A 9,340-nucleotide genomic window follows, 5' to 3' on the forward strand; every position below is an offset into this window, starting at 1 on the left:
GACCCAGGGGTTCCTCTCCCGTCTGTCCCCTCTGCCTATCTGCGTGTGTACACGGGCACCTGCATCTGCAAGACGGTGGCAGCAGTTCCAGGGGCACATGCAGAAGAGAGAACAGCTGCACAGAGGAGAGTCTCTTTCTGCTGGTATGCCACTTTCTGTCAGGAGAAAGAGTGTTCCCAGAAGCCCCTAGCAAGTTTACCTAAGGACACAGTGGCTGGGACTGAGCCATACTCTGTGCCCCAGCACCAGAGAGGCTGAGGCCATCTGAGTACTTTTGCCTCCACCAGAAGCTGCCTCTGTTTGTAGGGACCAAGGGGCCATACCAGGTCTCTGAAAGCCTCATCTGGGCCAGCATGAGTCTGAAGCCCGATATCTGGGAGCTAATCACTTAGAGATTCCCGTGCTGAGGCCTGCAGTGCCTGCTGAGCACATACCCACAGTCTAAGAAATCCTTTATTTAGCTTCATCCAAGTTTAGAGCAGAAATCTGTGTAAATAACTATCAGTCGGCCTGCTTTGCAAGGGAGCCTGAAGAAGCCCAGCCAAATGATATCATAGCTCTGTTGAGACAAGCTCGAATAATCTCCCATCATTTCACTCCCAATTGCATATGGACAATTGCTCATCTTTATTAATTGCCTTATTGAATTATTCATGAAAACAAAGGTATTCAAACCCAAAGGACTGGCCTTCCTCTGCTACATAAAGGAAATTATAACAGCTCCTAGTGATGGTTAGTGTAATTAGAATGAACTTTTTATTATCTTGACAAGCTATGGAAAATGTGATAACGCACAAGTAATTTTAAAAGCAACATGTTAGCCTGTAGCTGCAGTCTCTTCTGTGACATGTACCATCACTGAAATTGTATAGAAGATAAATTACAATTTTAAGCAAAAACTGAAGAAACAGGTTTCCAGGATAAGATGATAGAATGAAACAATAATATAGAATCTCTGTTCCCCCAGCCTAACAAAATAAAACAAACCAAAAAAGAGAATAAATAGACCAAGAAAAAATCACTAGCAGTAAACACACAAGAGAGGCAGAATAATTTTCTGCTGTCAATATTGAAAAACGGTAGTTGAAGAAAAGTCTTGCGCAGCCCACAGTTTGACACAGCTTCTAACTTTGCCCCGACCCACCATAAATGGTACTTAGAAAAGAAAGTAAGTCAACAAAACCCTGAAAATTCTCACTAATACTCTCAAACATGAGGAGAAGCAGACTGAGGGAGTAAATGGATGGCTCTGGGAAAAATAGGGAACTTCATCAAGTCCCTGCCTACCACAAGTTTAGAGATAAGAAAAGCCACAATCTATGAAAAACAGTATAGGCATTTCTCAAAAAATTAAACATAGAATTACCATCTGTTCCATGTCTGGGTTGTATACCCAAAAGAATTGAAAGTAGACACTCCAAGAGATATTTGTATGCCGGTGTTCATAGCAGCATTATTCACAATAGTCAAAAGGTGAAGCAACCCAAATGTCCATCAACAGATGAATAACGAAACAAAATATGATATATGCATACAATGGAATATTATTCAGCCTTAAAAAGGAAGGAAATTCTGACACATACTACAACATGGATGAACCTTGAGGACATTATACTAAGTGAAATAAGCCAGTCACAAAAAGACAAATACTGTATGATTCCACTTATATGAGGTACCTAGAGTAGTCAAATTCACAGAGAGAGAAAGTAGATGCCAGGGGCTGGGTTGGGGTGCTGGCACTAGCATTTAACGGGCACAGAGTTTCAGTTGGAGAAGATGAAAAAGTTCTGGAGATGGATGATGGTGATGGTTGTATGACAATGTAAATGTACTTAATGAAATTGAACTGTGTGCTTAAAAATGGTTAAGTGGTAAATTTTATGTTATGTATATTATATTACAATTAAAGAAAGAAAGTCCACAAGGACTTGCCATTTCCTAAATCACTGTAGATTTTGGGAAAGATCCAAGCCCACAGGCTAGGGATATGCCAGCTACGTAAGTGGGTCATGATATAGGGCTATCGTGGAATGTTTTGTCATTCCCAGCTGCTCCCTCCCTTTTCCATCCTTGCCCTTTGCCATGTGACTTGAAGTGGCCCCTGCTATGGAGTCTACTTCTCTGCCCAATTGACTTTGACCATATGACTTACTGTGACAACTAATGGAATGTGAGCAAATGTGATAAACTCTATATCCTAGCCATTGGTGATTGGCTCTCTTTTTTTCCTTCTGCTGTGAGATTGGCTTGTCCAAGATAAGCACTGCTTGGATGATTTCTATTTTGGATGTTCATTTGAGTGCATTGGAAGCATATATCCACACTAAGAACAAGAAAACGTTGATATGTTAGCACATATTCCACATAGCAGTGAAGTGATCCTCTTTGCCTACCTTCTCTTCTCTCCATAACTGTGTCCCTCACATCCCCCTGTAGGGAGAATGCTTCTTGAAAACATTGCCCTAGATAGAATATTCTTTTCTGCCACATGCCTGGCTTCCCAATCTTGTGAGCCAGGTCCTAGCTGAGGGTGACTATTCTGAGATTCCGTTGTGAAATCTGTCTTCCTGCAAATTTATCTAGAGAAATGAAAAGAGCCCATCCTTATGAGCTCGTGGGAAAATCCTGGAACTCTTGCCAGAGCATCAGAAGGGAAAGGCCATTGCTTTAGATAGACAGGGTTGTCCAAACCTGGAGTGGAGGGAACATTCTTCACCATGGCCCAATCATTCAACTTTCTTCCTTAGTTCATATAAATACACCCTCCATTCTCTATTCCAATATTCAGAATTTTTCTACTCTTACTTGAGATGTGTAAGTTGCTAAATCCGGGGCAGATCCTTTCTTTCCCGATGTAACTCTACAGGAATTCTCCCCTGTTCCCTCAGTGACTGCCCAAAATAGGTACAGTTATGAGAGCTGCTGCTGCCCACAAAATGCAGGCTGCTGTCCCCCGGGCTGCGGAGCAGACAGTGGGAATGGGAGAGGGTTTGTGCTCAGAAGGCCTGTGGCAGAAGCCTGGATGCACACACTTGCCAGACAGAAAACAGCCCAAGATGATGATCTCAACTTATTCTCAATTGCTAATTTCTAGTTGTTGTGCTGAACACAGAGTTAGAAACAGTCTGTGCTCAGGGGTTTGCAGTCTAAGCTGCCAGTGGTATGCCCCGGGCAGACACTAGTCAATAAATATTATTTGATGAGCCAGCAGTGGTTCAGGAGGGAGGGACACACTGGCTCTCTGAACAGCTCAAGCAGTCAGTCCAAGAGGAGAGAAATGGGATTCCGCCAGAAATCAAAGTGTGGCCTAGTTGAGAAGTAGCAATGAAATGATAAATAATCATGCCTGTTTATGAGCAAGGAGCTTTTTATACCACAGGGCTCAGGAACTTTTGAACACAGCTCCCTACCCTGCCCAGTGACATCAGGAAACTCTGAGGGACAGAATCATCTCCATTTTTGAGGAGGAGAAGATGAGCTACAGAAACATGAGCCAGCTTTTCCACGGTCATATGGTACAAATAGTCCCAGAGTGAGGTTTCCCACCTCCCAGCCAAGGGAGGCATTTTTCAGACCTCTCGCCTCCTTCACAGGACTCTTCTGATATAAGTGTCACCTGCCAAACATCCAAAAAATTCTAAGGCCCTACATGGCTTTGGCTTTGAATTCAAGTTGGCAAACAATTGGCGATGTGAAATGGAGACTTCCCCAAAAGAGGCAGAACAGCAGAGCAGGAGTGCGTGTGGCCCAGGTCAGTGTCCTCCGCTACAGGGAAGCAGACAGTCACCAGACACCTCTGCTGTTCCTAATGTGTAGCTTCCACAGGTGACAAACAGGAAAGACGCGCCCCCACCTCCCGCAGCCCAGTGCTCAGATCGCCATCTGAGACACTTTATAGCAAAGTTGGCAAATAACAGACTCCACACCTGGCTGACTCAGCTCAGCCCCATCTCTGAAAACGAGCATGTGGCTCAAAAACCCCCATAAGTGCCCACAGGAACGGCTGCCTCCATTCAGCTAGTCTGGGACAATTTGAAATGCCTAGAACCAACTTAAGAAAACGAAACGGCTTCCCCACAGGCAGGGTTGCCAAGTTGATTACCAGCAAAGGAAAACATCAATACACTGAATTATTCTGAAAAAATGAAATGGAAGCCAGCTAGCTTAACCAAAGAGGCAAGATACTTAGTTTTTAAAAAATTCACCAGAAGTCACCAAAGAAGATAAAATACAAAGCCAGGAGTTCTAAGTCGGTAGAGACCTGGCATGTTGAGCGTGGTGGGCCAGCTGTAAATGGTGACAGGATTGTTGTTGATGGGACAGGCCTCCAGGGGAATGGGCTTTGGATGGTGTTGGCCTGGCCCAATCGCAGTAATTTACATCTGCTCCCTGGAACACTAAACAGCTTTGTGCACCAAGCCCAAAGCCTCCAAAACCTAGCTGCTGCCCCCTTGGAAACACAGATGGCCCTGTCCTCAGAAGAATCCTCCACACACAGGTCAACCAGAGGGCACAAGGTGACACTGTGGCAGAAAAAGCACTAGAAGAGGGGTCAGAAGAGCTGACCTCTGCTTCTGTCACCAGTCTGACACACTGGCCTCAGTTTCCTCTAGGTAAAGTGGAGTTCGTAGTTACCTCCCCCGTGTTGATGTGAGGCTCAAAGGACACCCTGTGTGTAAAACGCAAGGTGTTGAGGTTGTTGGTGTCCCAGGGCTATTCCCCCACTGCTTTGGCTGGCGGTAGATCTCAGGTGGTCCCGTCCCACCATCTCAGTCACATGTAGCGCTTGGCCTGCACATCTGCCTCGATGTTTGGAGTGTGAATGTGCTGCATTCTTTGGATATTCCTGTGGGTGGATTGTCACTCCTGCTGAATGATTGTCAACTAGTGACGGCAGCCACACACCAATGTATGTCCCTGTTCCTGGAGCATGTTTGCTAGAATCCAGTGTTGGCTCCACTCCAAGCAGACACTGAAGATTCTGGCAGGCTTAGAGTATCTCCTAAACCTACCCCAAGAATCAATCTTACAGAATATCATTTGACAAATCCTGAGAATCAGCACTATGATCTCCACATTAGAGGAGGGAACTGAGAAGTCAGGACTGAAAACTGAAATGGAGCCCTTTGTAAGACAAAAGTTTGAGATGATCATAGCGAATGCATGAAAACACACGGAAATTGTGAGTTGAAGTCAGATTGTAAAGGACTAGAGTTGACACATTTTGAGGTGTCTGCTCAGTCCCTCTTCTCTGAGAAGGGCTTCCTCATCCATCAGGTGACAGCCCCACAGTTATATTTGTGTCATGTGGCCCTGCTTCCTTGGCTATAGCTGATCAGGTAGAACCTTGGTCTAGATGGGCCCATTGGATTTCCCTGGGAATCTGGAGTTGGGATTCAAGGATGCAGCCAGTCTCTGAATGTGGCTGGACCTGAGGGGCATATAAACTTGCGCTCTGTGGAGCAGACATCTGCCACGTGCATAGAGGTACAGAGAAAGCTGACCTAATAGAAAGGAGCAAAAGCAGACACATAGAGACAGCCAGAAACATGAGTGCATATGGCCCCAAGGAAAGAGTGGTTGCCTGAGTTCCTGACAGAGTCCCAGGGCCTGATTCCAGTCCCTTGTTAAGTGCGGTGCCTTCCCTACTATTCCATGAGACAATTCTAAATCCTTATACCACATCCTTCTTTTTCACTTACATTAGATTGAGTTCATTTCTATTATTTGCAATTCTAATAACCTTAAGGAGATCAAGAACCTTGCAGGTCAAATGAAGACATTTAGACTTTATTCTATAAGCAATAGGGATAGTGCGCCACCAGTAAGTAAATTAGTAGCTCCTCACAAACCATCTCTCAAAGAAAATGTTGAAATGTATCTGATACAACGTCTTACACATAACAGCCACTCAGTAAATGGTTCTTGAATTACACAGTCAAGATGGGACTTCAGTCATGTGTAGGACGCTACACCGTAGTACATGAAAAGAGAGGAAGATGAGGAGAACAAGCTGCTGATAGGTCTGACTAATTTTCAAGAACATCAAATGATCTGTTATTTAGGAAATGATACCTGGGGACCGCCATGTCTTCTAGAAAGTCTATTTTTAGAATACATCTACACATTCTGGCATCTAGTAGTGCTTAGATGGTACAAGAAAGGCAATATTTATAGGGTCTTCTTTTACGTATGGTTATTACAGACAGATGGATGCACACTCCAAAATACTTCCAAGTAAAGATGTTTCCAAAATTCATGAAAATATTAGACAAATGCTAGGAGGGAAAACCTAAATACTTCCTTTCCAGTGACACAGTACTTCTCAACTCTCCTCTCATTAAGCTATATTGGAGACTGTGCTAGGGACCAGAGAAGAATGGTCAGAGACAAACTAGAGAATGAACATATAAAACACCATATGAAGGGACTTTACTTTAAAGAATGAGCTCTGGCAAAAACAGACACACAGATCAATGGAACAAAATTGAGAGCCCAGAAGTAAACCCACGCGTTTATGGACAGCTAATATTCGACAAGGGAGCCAAGAGCATATGATGGAGAAAGGAGAGTCTCTTCAATAAATGGTGTTGGGAAAACTGGACAACCACATGCAAAAGAATGAAAGTAGACCATTCCCTTACACCATGCACAAAAATCAACTCAAAATGGGTTAAAGACTTGAATGTAAGACCCGAAACCATGAGACTTCTAGAAGAAAACATAGGCAGTACGCTCTATGACATTGGTCTGAGCAGCGTATTTTCAAGTCCCATGTCTGACCAGGCAAGGGAAACAAAAGAAAAAATGAACAAATGGGACTACATCAAACAAAAAAGCTTCTGCACGGCAAAGGAAACCATCAACAAAACAAAAAGACAACCTAACAATTGGGAGAAGATATTTGCAAACCACATATCAGATAAGGGGTTAATATCCAAAATATACAAAGAACTAATACAGCTCAACAACAAAAAAACCAACAATCCAATTAGAAAATGGGCAAAAGATCTGAACAGAGATTTCTCCAAAGAAGATATACAGATGGCCAACAGGCATATGAAAAGATGCTCAACATCATTAGCTACCAGGGAAATGCAAATCAAAACTACAATGAGGTATCACCTCACTCTGGTCAGAATGGCTATAATTAACAAGACAGGAAATAACAAATGTTGGAGAGGGTGTGGAGAGAAGGGAACCCTTGTTCACTGCTGGTGGCAGTGCAAACTGGTGCAGCCACTATGGAAAGCAGTTTGGAGTATCCTCAGAAAATTAAGGGTAGATCTACCATACGATCCAGCTATTCCACTGCTGGGTATTTATCCAAAGAACTTGAAAACACAAATGCATAAAGATACTTGCACCCCTATGTTCATTGCAGCATTATACACAATAGCCAAGACTTGGAAGCAACCTAGGTGCCCATCAAGGGACGAATGGATAAAGAAGATGTGGTATTTATACACGATGGACTACTACTCAGCCATAAGAAATGATGAAATCCGGCCATTTGTGACAACATGGATGGAACTTGAGAGTATTATGCTGAGCGAAATAAGTCGGAGGGAGAAAGTCAAATACTATATGATCTCACTCATAAGTAGAAGATAAAAACGACAAAAAAAAAAAAACACATAGCATTGGAGATTGGGCTGGTGGTTACCATTGGGGAAGGGGGGAGGGGGGAGGGCAAGAGGGGTGATTAGGGCACATGGGAGGGGATGCACTGTAATTAGTGTTCAGGTGGTGAACATGATGTAATGTATACAGAATTTGAAATATGATGTACTTCCGAAAAAAATAAAAATTAAAAAAATAATAGGAAAAAAAATAAAATAAAAAAAGAATGAGCTCTTGGACCAGAGAATATTTGTCACGGAGATGAATTCTTAGTCTTTACACCTGTCTTTAAATATTTTAAAGATTTTCAAGTTGGAGAGAAATTACATGTGTCAAGGGCTGTTCTAGAGGAGGAAACTACAGGAGCATCTTTTTCGTCCAACACAAGCAATATTGTCCCAATATTATGTAGTTGGTGTGGCTTTTTGACCTCTTCTTCTGGGAACAGCTACTGTGCTTGGCCTCGCAATGGGCCAATCATGGAATCGTGCCTTGGCCCTTCCCATTGTTTGGAACGTGAATCAGGAATTTCCCTTTCCACTGGTGTCTTAGACTGTTTGGGCTGTTATAACAACATACCAGAGACCGGGTGGCTTATAAACAACAGAAATTTATTTCTCACAGTTTTGGAGGCTGGGAAGTCCAGGATCAAGGTGTCAGCATGTTCACATTCTGGTGAGGGCCCTCTTCCTGGGTCATAGCTGGTGCCTTCTCACCGTGTCCTCACATGGTGGAACGGGTGAGGGAATTCTGTGGGAGCTCATAAGATCACTAACGCCATTCATAAGGGCTCCATCCTCAGGACCTCAGCACCTCCTCAAGGCCCCACCTCCTAATACCGTCATTGTTTGGGGTTGTAATTTAAACACATGAAATTTGGGGGGGCACAAACATTTAGACCATAACAATTGGGTTCATGTTGCGAGCAGCTGAATGACTGATAAGACCTCTAAGAGCTGCCTGACAAGAAGCAGGTTGGCTCTCAGCAGTCAGTTCCTACCATGGTACGTATTCACAGAGGGGCAAGCAGTAACTTAAAGGGGACATTGAGGGAAGTGAAAAATCAAGACATCCTCTGCACTGTGATCCCTCCAGCTTCCTGATCATTGAATAATAGTAATATTCTTCTCTCACAAATTTTTCATTGGCAAGCAGAAAATAATGTATGGTACATGCCACATAAAAAAAAAAGATAGCAAGGGGCTGGCCCCGTGGCCGAGCGGTTAAGTTCGCGCGCTCCGCTGCAGGCGGCCCAGTGTTTCGTTGGTTCGAATCCTGGGCGCGGACATGACACCGCTCATCAAACCACGCTGAGGCAGCGTCCCACATGCCACAACTAGAAGGACCCACAACGAAGAATATACAACTATGTACCGGGGGGCTTTGGGGAGAAAAAGGAAAAAATAAAATCTTTAAAAAAAAAAAAGATAGCAAAATGCCATAAATAAATTAATACTGTATTCAATTACAACTTAAATTTATTACTCAGCTCATCTTTATTAACAGCTACTTCTCCTCCTACACTGTAGGTTCCTCGAGAACAGGGTCTATGTCTTTCTTTTTTTGTCTTTGTTTTTTTCTGTATCCCAGGACTTGGCACAAACATTTTTTGAATAATTGAAATATAAGTTGATCTTCATTTTTTTAAAATCATTTTCAGCATTAAAGGAAACAACTTACTTGAATTCAGGGATTTAGCAGTTTAGGCAAGTGCATG

Source organism: Equus caballus, chromosome 21 (assembly GCF_041296265.1).
Source record: "Equus caballus isolate H_3958 breed thoroughbred chromosome 21, TB-T2T, whole genome shotgun sequence".
Lineage (NCBI taxonomy): Eukaryota > Metazoa > Chordata > Mammalia > Perissodactyla > Equidae > Equus > Equus caballus.